The following is a 16,176-nucleotide window of genomic DNA, read 5'->3' on the forward strand; positions in this document are numbered from 1 at the left end:
ACACATCATCATTTGCATAAACTAGCTCTGGAATTGGTCTGGCAGTGGTAGGTCCCAGTGGTGCACATAAACAGAAGATGCAAATGCAAGACCACCTACATGATTTGGGTTGTGGGAGGGTGACTGCATCAGAAAACTGAGGAACTAATGGAGCTATCGGCTTAACACCCAGTATTACCATTTTTCAACATTCACTGCTTTCAGATCTTCCAGGTAAATATGCTTTGGACTACAGTCATGCAATCCAATTCTATGTGTGTTTCCTCAGAAATAAGGCTTGGTTTGTCCATTAGGGCTTTCTCCCAGTAAGTGTGATAGGAGTGCATCCTTAGGCTGTAGCCTTTGAAATGCAGAAGTCGCTTTTCCCCACAGTGCACTTTTGTACATAGCAGTTTGCATTTGTACACACCTTAACACAACACATCTAAAGCACCAGCTACGATCCACAGACCTCTTTTTTTAATAATGCAGTCTTTTAAAAGTCTATACTGATAGACTAAGGATATAAATCTGTTTGTAGAGGTAGCTAAGTGTCTGTATTCCTTCCTATTTTACCTTTCTCATTCATAGAAAAGTTAAATTGTGAGGGGAAGTGGCACATCCCTGCAGCATCAGCAGGCCTGCCCCAAGAGGAGGTGACCTGAAAAAGCACTCCCTTGTGTACACATGTGTGTAGCAAGTGCATGAGAATTGCATTCTTGCACAAAACGGATTATAGCCCTACCAACAGAATGTCTTTCACAGCAACAAATAGTGTGAGACAGGTACAACACGGAACTGACATCATGTGTACAGCACTCCCCTAAGGTACTTGCATCCAGCACCGAATGTACATTATCACGCAGTGTGAACATGCCCTTAGTCAGAAAGTTCCTTTAATCAGGCCATTCCCAAAAGTACCGTATATTGGTTCCATTTCTCTTCTGAACACTTCTTTCAGGTTCAGTCTAATTGAGTCTGGTCTTAGTGAATTGTGGCTCTAGTATGATACAACACCTGTCATTGGGCTTTAATTGATAACTGTATGCAATACAGACACTTGCCTACAGGAAATTTTACTGTATTTTTTGTGTAAAATTAATGTTATAGGAAAGCAGGGAGTTATAGCTTCTCATAGTTAGTGGACTGTTCTTTAACTTGGGAAATCACAGGACCTATTTCTGTTTGATCTTCGGAAAGTCAGTTGGCTAACATTTGTAAAAATTGATCACCTGAGACATGCTACAACACCGTGCAAGTGCTTAAACTGCTTCACACGCCAACTGCTGCATGGACTTTAATATCACAAACCAGACCGTTATACTAGAGGTGTGGGAATATTTTTCCAGCATTGGAAACTAATATTCTACGGCAGATACTTTAGGACTTCAGTACTAAACTCTTTGACACTTTGATAAGGTCTCTTTATGGTGTTTCAAAAAATAGCTTGATAGAAAAAAAGATAAAATAATCATGTGAGCGTGTGTTCATAGATGAGGTATGTGGGTGTTAGGTTTGCACCTACTGACTCAGCACTGGATAGCTCAGTTGGTTAGAGTGTAGTGCTGATAACGCCAAGGTTGCAGGTTCAATCCCTGTATGCATATTCCTGCATTGCAGGGGGTCAGACTGGATGATCATCAGGGTCCTCTACAACTCGATGATTCTATGGCCACCCCTCAACCTTCATGTGTTGATGATAATTTGTTTTTAGAAGCCTATAGACATAAGCTTTAATTGTGCCGTCTGTAGCAGAGTGCAGATCCTGCAGTCAGAGCAAAGGCCATTGGGCTTCAGCTCCTGGGCACTGATACATGAGTCCTGGGAGCAAGACTAGTAGATAGGATTCTGATCCTCCTTAGTGTCATAGGCCTGGAGTCGGCTTCACCTGCTGAGCAGCAGCCTGAAGGAGCAGAAGGTGAAGTGACTCTACCTGCTTCTGATCAGCCTTCTTGCTCCTGATGAAAACCAGCTGGCTCCAGCTTTCTTAAGCAGGGTTTCCAACGTCAGTTGCTGGAAACAACATTTGTCATTCCTGACCAGACCTTACTGCTTCTTGCTTCTCATGACATTGGTCTCTCAACTTTCTTGACCCCTGGATCATCTGACTACGTGACTCAGATACTCCTGACCTTAGGACTGGACTGAACTTTGCATATGGACTTTGCCTCCAGGCAAGTACCCTCCTGGTACTTGACTGGTTGGCTGGCTCCCCCCCCCCCCACTGAGATCTGTTGTAGCTGGGCAGCACAGGACTGTGACACTTGTGTACATTTCTGCTCAGTTTGCATATATCTGTTGTTTAATATTGTGTGGATTCAGGAAGAAAAATAATTATAGTAAAGTAGTCACATTTTATCCAGGGACACGGGTAGCACTGTGGTCTAAACCACAGAGCCTAAGGCTTGCCGATCAGAAGGTCGGCGGTTCGAATCCCCACGATGGGGTGAGCTCCCATTGCTCGGTCCCTGCTCCTGCTAACCTAGAAGTTTGAAAGCACGTCAAGTGCAAGTAGATAAATAGGTACCACTCTGGTGGGAAGGTTAACAGCATTTCCGTGTGCTGCTCTGGTTTTGGTGTTCCGTTGCACCAGAAGCGGCTTAGTCATACTGGCCACATGACCTGGAAGCTGTCTGCGGACAAACGCCGGCTCCCTCGGCCAGCAAAGCAAGATGAGCACCGCAACCACAGAGTCATCCGCAACTGGACCTAATGGTCAGGGGTACCTTTACCTTTTAGTCACATTTAAACTGTGTCCACTTAAAGTGAGATGACGGAACTATTACAAAAACAATTATATCTGTGTGCTCAGCTTGAAAGTAACAAGAAAAATAGTTAATGGCTCATGAAATCAGTCTTCTTTATAGTGTTCTGAACAAGTGAAATTAAAGAAAGTGTTAGGGTCCACCAGGATAAGTAAATAACTGTGTGCGCTGTCACCATGGGTCCGAAGAGGTTCTTCTTCACTTCTTCATTCAGCTTATGGTGGTTAGGGACAGAGGGAGGAGGACAAATGTGATTCATGAAAGGGGTTTAAGTATCTGGCAGAGCTGTAAAAAACAACAACAGACGTCGCAGCCTTGCTCCACCTGCAAGGAAGTATGTACAACTGAACCAAGTGCTTATTAGATAGCATCAGACTGCCTCAGATTTTTATTGTAGTTGATTCTCTGAATGATACCTCAAGGAGCTAGCAGTAGATGCGATATCTCGGGACTGAAATATTAACATACCTTATACTAACATGGCTCTCTCAAATACCCATTCTTTTATACTGAAAACCCGACTTTTCCTTATCACATTCAAGGCTTCTCCCTCCAGCATATTAAACATGTTCTTCAACAGTTCTGTACTCAGACAAAACAACTAAACAATGAACTTTTCCCAAAATGATCTTAATAAATAAAATAAAACCCTGCTTTATTGTATTTTAAAGGCAACAGATGTCACCCAGTGTTGTCTGAGAGCACTTTAACTTGCACAAGAAGACCTCATGTTCCTTTCCATTCCCTTGCAGCCATCTCCCACCCCAACTTCTCCAAATCTGCTCTGGAGATTTGGTGCAAACTAAGGGGTCCTTCCATTCTGACAACATTTGATTCAAGCAAACACATTTATTGTGCCATACACTACATTCTGTTAGTTTAAAGATGCCACAGGTCCCTGTTGTTTGTATGTTTATATATGTCACAATAAACTAAGATTGATACTCCACAGAAACATAAACTCATTGAGTCGGCTTCAAACTATACTCTGCAAATCTTGATTTATCACTGTTAATATTTCGCTGGATGTGAGAGTCTTTACCCCTATTACCAGTCTAAGCTGATAAAACAGTTTGTGTCTTCTTATCAGAAAGACAAAAAATATCATTAGATTGTCGCTATAGCTAATTTTTGACTTTTTCCCCCATTGCTTTTTTCCTTTTGAAGTGCGATATATATATATATATATATAAGTACAATGTTAAGGCCTAAAAGTAGGAAAATCTAAGTCCTGAAAGTAATAGAGAAAATTAAGCAGTTCTTCGTCTGATGACCAGCTTGATAGCCTCAACCCTTACATGATTTCTTAAAAAGTTCAGAGGTCTCAACAGTCCCTTTAACTATGTCATGTGTCAGACACCCCAGTTAAGTTTTTTTGAATCGTTGCTAAATGTCATGATTTGAACTTTCTTCTCCTTCATAAAATATGAATGGCATGGTTTTCAGCAGAATTAAGTACAGTGGTACCTCGGGTTACATACACTTCAGGTTACATACGCTTCAGGTTACAGACTCCGCTAATCCAGAAATAGTGCTTCAGGTTAAGAACTTAGCTTCAGGATGAGAACAGAAATCGTGCTCTGGCGGCTCAGCAACAGCAGGAGGCCCCATTAGCTAAAGTGGTGCTTCAGGTTAAGAACAGTTTCAGGTTAAGTACGGACCTCCGGAACGAATTAAGTACTTAACCCGAGGTACCGCTGCACAGTCATACCTCATGTTATATCCGCTTCATGTTACGTTCTTTCAGGTTATGTCCCGCAGCGACCCGGAAGTACCGGAAAGGGTTACTTCAGGGTTTCGCCTCTCACGCATGCGCAGAAGCACAAAATGATGTCATGCACAGAAACGGTGAATCACAACCCGCGTGTGCACAGACGCACCACTGCGGGTTATATTCCCTTCATGTTGCAAACGGGCCTCCGGAACGGATCCCGTTCGCAACCAGAGGTATCACTGTATACAAATGATTATTCATCTCTCTCTCTCTCTCTCTCTCTCTCTCTCTCACACACACACACACACACACACACACACACACACACATTTTATTTAAAGTCATTGAAATTAGTGCCTTTTGATATAGATTAGTTGGTAGAGCATGTAATATCAGGGTTGTGGGTGCAAGTCCCACGTTGGGCAAGTGGACTAGATGACTCTTGGGGTACCTTCCAACTCTACAAGTCTATTTCTATTATTCTATTTAAAATAGTCAAATCTGTTTACAAAGGTAATAACAGCAGCAGCCATCTTATTTTCATGATTCCACGTTTTTCATGGTTCAGTAGGTGCCTTCTCTTCATTTTGCAAACAGTGTTCGTTTTGCCTCAACTCTGGATATAATGCAAGTTACCCACAGCTACCACTAGGGAGCAGGTTGCGAGTGCTTCTCTTCAGAGTTCTGCAACTGTCTCTCCTGTTGGGCTCCCTGTGATGCTCCTAGGCCATTTACTTCAAGCTATCTTTATTTGTTTTGGGGAAGTATCCTGCGCTTCAGTTGCCTTGAAGGCATGGGAAGCCCACAACCTGACATGAATGGCTCTGTCCAGGTCCCTGGTGGAAGCCTGGCAAGTGGAAATATATTAGAATTCCAGAATATGGTAGTTTTTTTTAATAATAATAATAATAATAATAATAATAATAATAATAATAATAATAACAACAACAACAACAACAACAACAACAACAACAACAACAACAACAACAACAACAACATGATGTTATATAAAACATCAACATTGAGGAGTTAGGAGTTCTGAAAGCACTGCACTTTCACAAAGTATTTGCTCACCTAATTTTTGCAGCAGAGAAATACCTCTTTGAGAGGGACCATAAAATCTGAAATGAAATTAAGGAGATACATTTTATTCTGATTGATTTAATTATTAGAAGCTCTGCTTATATCAAAGAGTTGCACATTATTCCTTTACTAACTCTTCCTATTACGATGCTTTAAAAGTGATCTATGGCGTCTGAGCCTCTTGTTAGAACAGATCTTCCCCCGTTCTATTTTAAAATAATTCTGTATGTCTGCATTTGATAGAAAAATATATTTAACTTCCTTTTTTGGAAGATCACATCTGAACTTCTAGACATAAACAGCCCACTTGTGAGTGACTCTCAAACAGAACAGCCACCCACTGAGTGAAGGGTCAAAAGTCACAATTGTGGTATACCACAGGAGCCCTTCACACATATACAATAGCTGTCTTTCACAACCCACAGAGAAAAACTTCTGCCTTTCATTGATTCTCCTCCTCCCAAAAGCAAACTTTTAAGTACTTTATAGTTCCACAGGCTGATAGTGCTTATATCAAGTATAATGGGTTGCTCGTTATTGATTACAGAGAAATAAAGCAAATAGACATTTCAGGGGTTTTTTTGTTTTTGTTTTTTACAAAAATCTTTGAGACTCCAAACATACAATTGACACCCTTAGGTTCAGATCAGGAGACGAAACTCTCCACATAGTTGGGGGGGGGAATGGACAAGATCTGGAGCAGAATTTCCTTCTTGTCTGCCCCCCCCAAAAGTAATACAAATTTGCAGAATTCTACCCAGGCAAATTTTTCAAATTAAACAGGGAAGGGGAAAGAGTTGTGATAAAACTAATTAAACGTCTTGGTAAAATTCGCCACATACCTTCTTTGATACTGCTACTTAGAAGCAAAACTCCCCTTCTAGATCCTGTCTCTTGATTTAATGGACCTCAATAGTCAGGGACATGGGCCTCCCCTCTGCTAAATGTTGGGAGAAACTGCACTAACAAAGAAAATATATATATGAAGATCCAGTGTGGAATAGTGACTAGAGTGTTGGACTAGCACCTGGGACACCAGAATTCAAATCCCTAGACAGCTGTGAATGGCAGATGAAGGTGATTGACTACATGGAAATGGCAGAAATGACTGGCAGAATCTGAGACCAGGGAGAAGAGGCGGTGGAAGAAGATTGGAAAAAGTTTAAAGAATATCTACAGAAATACTGTAAAATTTATGAATGTTAAAGGGACGTTGGATGGAAAATAAGCGGTGTTGGTAAAAAGACTAATAAGAATATGTAAATATAGACTGATAATGAGGGGAAATGTATTTTTAATATAGGTTAATATGCTGAGTAAGGTTAAGTGATAGAAGGTAAGGATTTGCTGAACTAAATATCTGAACTGGAATACAAAAAGGGAGGTGTGAGGAGGTCAAGAAACTAGTGAACAAAGTATAGGATATGAAAATACTAATCTTTTTTCTGTTTTGTTTTTTGGTGTTCTTTATTCTTTTTCTTCTATTCTGTTAACTGTTTTTTTATTGTGTACCTTTATGTGTTTTGCTTTGTATTTTCCTATTTTTGTAGGTTTTTTTGGCTTTTGTATTTTATGTTTAAATTTTGAAGCTATTAATTGCTCAATAAATATTACTTTAAAAAAACCAAAACAAATCCCTAGACAGCTGTGAAGGAGTACTGAAAGAGGAGCCTTTCTTTTAACCATTGTTGTAATGTAAATAGCTGTAAACTATACAAAAGTAGCAAGCAATTGTTATGATGACAGGATAATGGTAAAACACTGTGGCTCATCCTACAGGAATTTAAACTACAGGAAGCTTTGCTTTGAAAGTCAGTTACAGAATCGATTCCTCCAGTTTGTAACCCATGGCAGACGAATTAACCTCTGGCGAGGTTCAGCACACGATTCTATTTGTGTGGCTGCTTTATGAAAGGGCATTTGCTGCTGCTGCTGCTGCTTGGAAGAAAGAGCAGAAAATGCTTTTAAATTTGCAGGAACTGGAACGGGCAGGTGTTCCTGCCCTGAACTGACCAGGTTGTCTTTTCTTCCCTATGAGCACTTTATCATTCTGAATAATACGTCTTTAGGAAGTCACCTTCCTAATCTGGCCTTCTTCCTTCCCCTCTGTTTTGCAGGTTAATTGCTGGCCTGGTAATATATCTATATATGTCATTTTCTTCTCCTGGCATTTCTTTATTTTGTTTCCTTCACTACCTTTCAATTTTCCTTACATTTGTACTTCTCCTTCTGCTGCCTACCACACTTCTTTAAAAGTTTGAAAGGCGTTTTCTTCCTCTTCTTTTTCCACACTCTTTGCCTTTGTTGTTGTTGTTTAGTCGTTTAGTCGTGTCTGACTCTTCGTGACCACCTGGACCAGAGCACGCCAGGCACTCCTGTCTTCCACTGTCTCCTGCAGTTTGGTCAAACTCATGTTGCTAGCTTCGAGAACACTGTCCAACCATCTCTGTCGTCCCCTTCTCCTTGTGCCCTCCATCTTTCCCAACATCAGGGTCTTTTCCAGGGAGTCTTCTCTTCTCATGAGGTGGCCAAAGTATTGGAGCTTTATTTTCAGGTGGGGGGTGAATCACCAAAATGAAACGACTCTCTTGCAAACACTTTCTAATAACTTAGTGACCATCCACTTCAAGAAAGATGTAGGTTTTTAAAAAATCAAATATACACTGTTGTTGCTCATTCTGATCCCACTTTCTCTGTCTCCCTGTCTCTCCCTTCCCTTTGTAAATAGCCTGTGTCTTATCTGCATATCCATTCCATTTCTTGACCACATTAGTATGATGGACAAAGCCATCCTAATAGTGGGTCTTGTGTTGCAGCCAAGGCCCTGCTGGTCACTGTAGAAAGTGGTTCGCATCCTCTTTTTCACCTGGGGGTCCATGGCTGGATCTGCTCCACCCACATCCCTGCAAAGCCCTCTTTTGGCTACCACTGGCAAAACACTGCTGGCAGTAATTTCTCACCCACCCAGAGGGCACAGTGGGGTTATAGGAAAAGCCCTCCCTAACTAGCAAAGCTCAGCTGAGGGATGCCTTCACCTAATCCTGTTCCCCCCCCTCTGTTTATCAGAGAGTTAGGGTTGGAGCTAAAGAGGCTATAAATGGCTAAAACATACAGACTCCAACACACAAATACTAGTAGTCCCTTGCACAGAGGTAGCGAAATCAACCTATACACACATTCCACAAGAAGCAAATGAATGAAAAGCACATTTTAGGACTGTTAACCATTCTTAAAGGTAAAGGACCCCTGACAGTTACGTCCAGTTGCGAACGACTCTGGGGTTGTGGCGCTCATCTCGCTTTACAGGCCGAGGGAGCCAGCATTTGTCCAAGCTGCAGAAAGTTTTCTGGGTCATGTGGCCAGAATAGCTAAGCTGCTTCTGGCGCAATGGAACACCGACACAAGAGCAGCGCATGGAAATGCTGTTTACCTTCCTGCCGGAGTGGTACCTATTAATCTACTTACACTTTTGGGTGTGCTTTCAAACTTCTAGGTTGGCAGGAGCAGGGACCGAGCAACGGGAGCTCACCCCGTCGTGGGGATTCGAACCGCTGACCTTTTGATCGACAAGCCCTAGGCTCAGTGGTTTAGACCAGTGTTTTTCAACCACTGTTCCGCGGCACACTAGTATGCCGCGAGATGTTGCCTGGTGTGCTGTGGGAAAAATTGAAAAATTCGAATTATTTTTTTTAAAAAAAAAGTCAAATTTTCGCCCACTAGGCAGGCGCCGGACTGTGTCCACCCTATTTTCCATCCATCCTGGGTGGGGATCAGATCGGATGAGAGTGGACAGGCGGTCCGCTCTCATCCGATTCCCCATAGAGAGCAGCGGGGCTCTGACATCTCCCTCTCCGCACACAGTGGTGGTGTGCCTCATGATTTTTTTCATGAAACAAGTGTGCCTTTGCCCAAAAAAGGTTGAAAAACACTGGTTTAGACCACAGTGCCACCCACGTCCATTCTTATTTACTTGTAATCAAGACATTATATAATGCAAGAAGTGCAAGTGTGACTAATTTACACAGTTTTACAGCACATCATACAAGCCTATCTCTCACACAAAGCAAATTGTAAGGCCTGAACTATAAATGCCCAAAGTTGAAGTGCTAGGATTCTGACAGGTAGAGGAGACTGTCTGAACCATTAAAAACTGCAGGTTGTGGGTGCTACTTTTAAATATATATCTTAACAACAAAAACACCATTGCAAGCAAACAATTAGTGCACCAGAGGGGAAAGCCCAGTCCAGGCTGCTCGGTAGTATACAAGATTATTATTTTCCTTGCAGAATACTTTCAAGACGGAGCATTTTAAATGTAGCATCCCCACCACCTTTACTTGCAGTCTAAAGTGGTTTAGAGAGTAATCCTATTCAGGAGGAGCTGGCATAAAGCAAGTTGCTATAAATTAAACCAGCATAAAGTTACTACATTTCCAATCCCTGTCAGGTGCGGCTGCTCTGCCTAAGCCTAGAAGAGGGACAGTGAGCCTTTAAAATAGTGCTTTATGAGGGGTTGCCGGGTCACATGTCTGAGTTGAACAGACTTAGGATCTAAGCCGCAGCCCCACCCCTTTCTGGTCTCATCCACATCACAACCTCATAACACCCCTTTTAGGGGCCTTCAACCTGCCTTGGCTCAGCCAGCAGAGCCCTGGCTGAGCTGGGATGAGCAGATTACACTACTGGACATCAGCTGCATCCTCAGTTGCTCATGCTGGTGGATCTTGCCATAGGATTCCCCACTACATTTACATTTGCATATAAATACAATGCCCGGTTCAGTGCAAATTAATGCAAGGCTTCAATGAACAGCAGTCAAGTGCCACCACTTTTGCTTTTCTTTCAAACATGAAATTCAGATAGGTTTGAGCTACATCCCTGGCCTCATTAACAAATACGATTGTAGGCTATTAATAATTGGCCCAAGGAAATAAGCTATTAGTTGAATTTAAAAATATACACTATTCGGTAGTTGCTTCGTGGTGATTGTGGGTTTTCAAAGAGTTATACTTCTCTGCCTTTAGTACACCACTTGATAAAACGTATGGTGACATTTTCTTTTAACTGAATCGAGACTCATTCATAATTCAGTGTGTGAGCCTGATCTTTAACACCTTTTCTCATCAATGCACTTTCCTGGAGTGCAGCCCCTGAAAAGCCCTGCGTGCAACCACTATGTTCTGCACGTTATCTCTGCTTTCTGAATGAGTATATTCTGAGCAGAATTAAATCTTATTAGGTATTGTACATAAAGCTCCCAGGAGACTCAATCTCACTGGAAACATGAATGACTCCCCCCCCCCCCAATGCTATTCTATTTTGGTGAACAAAAGCGAAAATTCCTCCTATCAGTGAGTGAGAGTCTTTGCATGTATTAACATGTAAACCATATTAGGTTTCATACTGTACCCACTTTCCTGAGAGTAAGCCTCTGAGTTCAGTGGACTTCTAATTAAGATCATGTGTAAGATCATGCTGTGACACTTCCGTCATACTCTCATGGGGTTTTAGTTTTATGGAGATCTAATAAAACTGAATCAACCCAATGAATCAGCTAGATTGCAATTGAGTAATCAGCTATAGGAGCAACCCAATACACAAGAAGCTGGCATAAAGCAAGTCAGTGTAAATTAGGTTGGCATAAAATTATACCAGACTCACTCAGTAGAGCATGAGACTCTTAGGGTTGCAGGTTCGAGCCCCACATTGGACAAAAACATTCCTCCATTGCAGGGGGTTGGACTAGATGACCCTTGTGGTCCCTTCCAACTGTACAATGTTATGATTCTGTGAAACCTCGTTCAGCAGCAGGGCTGCTGCTGTTGCTGCTCTTCCTAAGAGCCAGTGTGGTGTAGTGGTTAAGAGCGGTAGTCTCGTAATCTGGTGAACCGGGTTTGCTTCCCCGCTCCTCCACATGCAACTGCTGGGTGACCTTGGGCTAGTCACACTTCTCTGAAGTCTCTCAGCCCTACTCACCTCACAGAGTGTTTGTTGTGGGGGAGGAAGGGACAGGAGAATGTGAGCCGCTTTGAGACTCCTGAAGGGGAGTGATAAAGCGGGATATCAAATCCCAACTATTCTTCTTCTTTCTAAGCCTTGCAAAGGGAAAACGATAGGTTAAAACAGTACCCTATGCAGATCTTGGGTTTGACCTAGCTGAGCTGGCTAGGGATGCAGCCAAAGTGCCCCCCCCCCACCGTTCAAATCCCCGTGACGGGGTGAGCTCCCATTGCTCAGTCCCTGCTCCTGCCAACCTAGCACCTCGAAAAGCACATCAAAGTGCAAGTAGATAAATAGGTACCACTCCGGTGGGAAGGTAAATGGCGTTTCCGTGCGCTGCTCTGGTTCGCCAGAAGCGGCTTAGTCATGCTGGCCACATGACCCGGAAGCTGTACACTGGCTCCCTCAGCCAGTAAAGCGAGATGAGCGCCGCAATCCCAGAGTCATTTGCGACTGGACCTAATGGTCAGGGGTCCCTTTACCTTTTACACCAGTGTTTCCTCTGCCAACTTTGGCTGAGCTGGAGTTGGGGTCTTAATGCTGACTGAGCCTAACTGGCCTGGGAATCCACTGGCTGATTGTGAGATCCACTGTAACCTAAGTTGCTCATCGTAATGGAACTTGCCATAAGATTGTCCTCTAAGCATTCTTTTCAACACACAAGTATAAGTCCTAAAGTACACTATTGATCTGACTCTTATCTCAGAAAGTATGGAAGGAAAAAATGAGAATCATTAGTTGGAAATTATTTCATAAGGCCATGGAGTATTCGGAACACTCTGTTTTCAGAGATTCCAGATAGAAAACAGCATGATCAATGTCTCCTGAATGAACAAAGTGGATGAGTGTTATATCTAACATGATTGATCTGTCAAAGAATAATATTACTGAAACGCCACTATCCGGTGCAAAATAATTGCATGAGTTAGTTAATGATCTCGAGATGGAAAGAAATATATTTGTTTACAAAAACAAGCACAAATAAGTACACCATGATGTTAAGGAAATGAAACAATCTGTTGTGACAGGCAGCTTGACAAGTAAGTCTTGCGTTATGCATGGAATTATTCCCCATCCTCAGTTTTTGAAGTATAATTCAATAGTTTGCCTTGTTGCTGTGCTTACTGTACAAAGATTAAAACAATCCATTGTAAAATAAGAATACATTTCTACTAAATCATCCCCCGAAGGAAAAGGGCCAGCTCAACTGCATACAATTTTATGTATTGTATTTATATTGCACCCTTCCTCTGATCCTAAATGAATCCCAGGAATACACTTACTTGGAAGTAAGCTCCATTGAACATTGTAGGACCTACTTTTAAGTAAACATGCATAGAATTGCACTGTTAATTAGGTGAGTCCATTCAGCTTTCTTAAGCATCCTTTTCAATGCTTTCTCTCTTAAGCATTACAAGTTACTGTCAGCTGTTTTCCTAGTATGGTAGTAATATTTCTGTGACACAACTAATACCTAAGGTAGATCAGCTGCATGCTTGTTTCTCACTGTAGAGGTCTTGGGCTCTTTCACATGCTTACCGATTCAGAAATCCAATATGTATGGTGGAACAGTGCCTAGGAATCTGCCACTAGACCTACAATGTAATGAAGAGTTGCACAACTTGTTTCTCACCCGGATGAATTCAACTTGCTGGTCATGCATGAAAAAGCAGAATCAACCCCAAGGCGGCAATCCTGCCTATACTTACTTTATCTGCTCTCCTGGGAGTTCGGGTGGGTGGCCGTTGCTGCATGGTGCTGCTGTGGTAGGTTCAGGGAGGTTGCCATCTTCTAGTCGCGGCCTGGGGAGGGCATGGCTGGCACTGCCCACCTTCAGCCAACTCGGACCCTCAGGTCAGGATGGGCAGTGCCCATTCACCCAATCAGAGGCTGGGGCTTAGGGCTGCAGCCCAGCCCCAGCCTATTTAAGGGGGTGGCCAGGTGTAGACCACCACCTTGGCTGATTGTTGTGGTATTTTACCACCCTGTCTTTAGGGACCCACCGAGGGGGAGGGGAGGAGTGGGCACGTTGCCTATGGTCCTTGCTATAGTTAATTTGGTTGCCGTATTAGGGGCAAGGGAGGAATTTTCTCCTAGCAAATTTGCTGGCTTATAGGTTTTGCGCCTACCTCGTAGCAGCAGATGAGGTATTCGGCTGGATTCTTAGTCACAGGGGGTACCCCGTTAGAGGGGTCCAGGAGGTTGACGCTGTCCAGGAGACCCCTAGGGGACCAGTGGGCCAAAGCACCTCTCCCAATGGTGGTCTGTGCAGGGTCATGGCATCCAGTCCATGTTGGGGGTGACTCCCCAGTACAGGTTTGACCCTACCAGGTTCCTATCAGGTAGCAGGCAGGCTGCCTGATGCAGGATACATGCCCAATGCCTTAGCCAAATCTACTCTTTCCTGTAATCAATAAGGTTGTGGCCGAATCCAACCCAATACCAATTGTTCTTGTGGCCCTCCCTTCACCTGCCACGGTCATTATGCACCTGTGCCTGCAAGGGAATAGGCTCCATGCAACTCAGTGAGATTTACTACTGAATACATATGCAGAGTGTTGCACTGTGAAGCATGCTACTTAATTAGAAGGCATAAACATTTTGATGTGGCTGTTCTTTCTACTTGCACTCAGTCTTAAATATGATTGTGGGTTTACAGTAACGTATACTAAGCTGCATTGGTTATGCCAACCACTAAAATAATGATTTTATTCTTATAAATTGCAGATTAATTTATAGAACAATAAATCAAAATCAGCCCAGTCACTTGACATCATTTCCCTTGGAATCAAAATGTGAACATAGGTAAACTATTCTGAGAAAGCATTCCTATTGTGAGACACACACCATACAAGAATTTCCAGATTCCCTTGGTATTTATGGTATGAAGCTGATGAGAGGACCTCAAAACGCCATGCATTCATAAGATACAGTAAGGAGGAGGAGAATACAGCTTCATTAACAATGAAACTTTAAATATACATTTAACTAGCTGAGAATTTATGAAGTACTTAGGACTATAAAAGCTTCCAAGTAAATAATTCTTTCACTGATCGGAGGTTTTGCATCCCAAATTGCTCAGTGCTTGGACTTTAAAATGCTCCACATTTCTATAAATTTTATTATTCTCTAGGCAGTGTACAACAGGCAACAAGCTGTGAAAGAATTCTTATAAGAAATGCATTCAGTGTGTCAACATTGTTAGACTGCAATCAGAATAATTTTCTCATGTGCACTTATATGGGGTGGAACCAATTATGTTTTATTTGCCCTGGAGCAAGCTTCCAAATGGATTTGGAATTTTAGTTACTGAACACTTTACCATCGCAATACTAAGTAGTCTTAAAAGAATTCCCACCCCCACCCCTGATTTCTATGTATAAACCAATCCTAAATGGCAGTCTGTAAGAAATTATGTCTCACAGTTGACATAAAAGAGTATTAATGCTCTGCAACAAAAACTTAAATTGAGAGTTGGTGTAGTGTGTATCTGCACCATAAGTAAGCACCATTAGTACATGCCTACTCATAAGTAAGCTCAATTAATTTCAAGAATATGCTGGTGTTATCTTCGGCTGAGCTGGGCTTGGGGACTTAATGCCAGCTGAGCTTACCATAGGATTGCCTCCTCTCCCAGTGATGAATCAGGAAATTCCTGGTTTGCATCACCTCAAGGGCCATAGCTAGGGGGTGGTGAAGTGGGCCCCCACCAGGTGCACAGGCGATGCGGGGGGGGGGGCAAAACCAGCTAAAAAATATGGCCATAAATATAAATATTGATTATTTCTTCATAAGAAATGGCTTTAAACAGAGGGTGAATTGAATGGATGGGGGGTTGGGGTTGGAGGAGAGGTGGAAAGAAGAGCTAATTTGTCCATGGGTAGGGGGCGCAATACAAGGAGAAGGGGACGACAGAGGACGAGATGGTTGGATAGTGTTCTTGAAGCTACCAGCCTGAGTTTGACTAAACTGCGGTAGGCAGTGGAAGACAGAAGTGCCTGGCGTGCTGTAGTACATGGGGTCACGAAGAGTCGGACACGACTAAACGACTAAACAACAACAGGGGGCGCAATCTGGGTGGTTCTGCCAGGGATGCAAGATCACCTAGCTATGGTTCTGATCACCTCCACCACAAACTGAGGAGGTGGCCTTAGGTAACCCGCTCCCTCTCAACCTCAGCTCCCACCCCCTCTGCAGCGCCACATCACCACTAATGCTGAACTGGTCATCTTATTACTCATGTACTGATTCTTATAGAGCTGAAATGGCACAATCTGTCACAAGACGATGCTATTAAGAGGCTTGAAGAAACCCCAGTTTGTATAAGGGCCAAAAATGAGAAATGGGTGAATTTTGTATGCAGAAATGTAAGGGTTTCTTTCTTTCTTTCTTTCTTTCTTTCTTTCTTTCTTTCTTTGTTTTTAAAATCTCTTTTCATAGCTATTCAGCATATGGTTTCGACACATTTTTACCGTATGAATTGTATGAGTGCAGTGGCTGACCTGCACTTTGGGCCTCCCAAAGCTTGAACTGCCATGGGAGCCCCTTCGCAACCAGCAATGAGGCTTTCAAGCTTCGGAACTGTGGAAATATATACAAGAAAAAAAAATGAATCAGTATGAGTCGAGCAACTCA

At 42.7% G+C, this 16,176-nt stretch overlaps 1 protein-coding gene across 5 annotated transcripts in view; it reads left to right on the forward strand.

The window, feature by feature from the left end:
• Positions 1–16,176, forward strand: part of KLHL1 (kelch like family member 1) — a 152,094-nt gene that overhangs the window by 126,171 nt on the left and 9,747 nt on the right. The window lies entirely within an intron of this gene.

The sequence above is a fragment of the Podarcis vaucheri genome (assembly GCF_965113315.1).
Source record: "Podarcis vaucheri genome assembly, chromosome: 4".
In the NCBI taxonomy this organism is placed as follows: Eukaryota; Metazoa; Chordata; class Lepidosauria; order Squamata; family Lacertidae; genus Podarcis; species Podarcis vaucheri.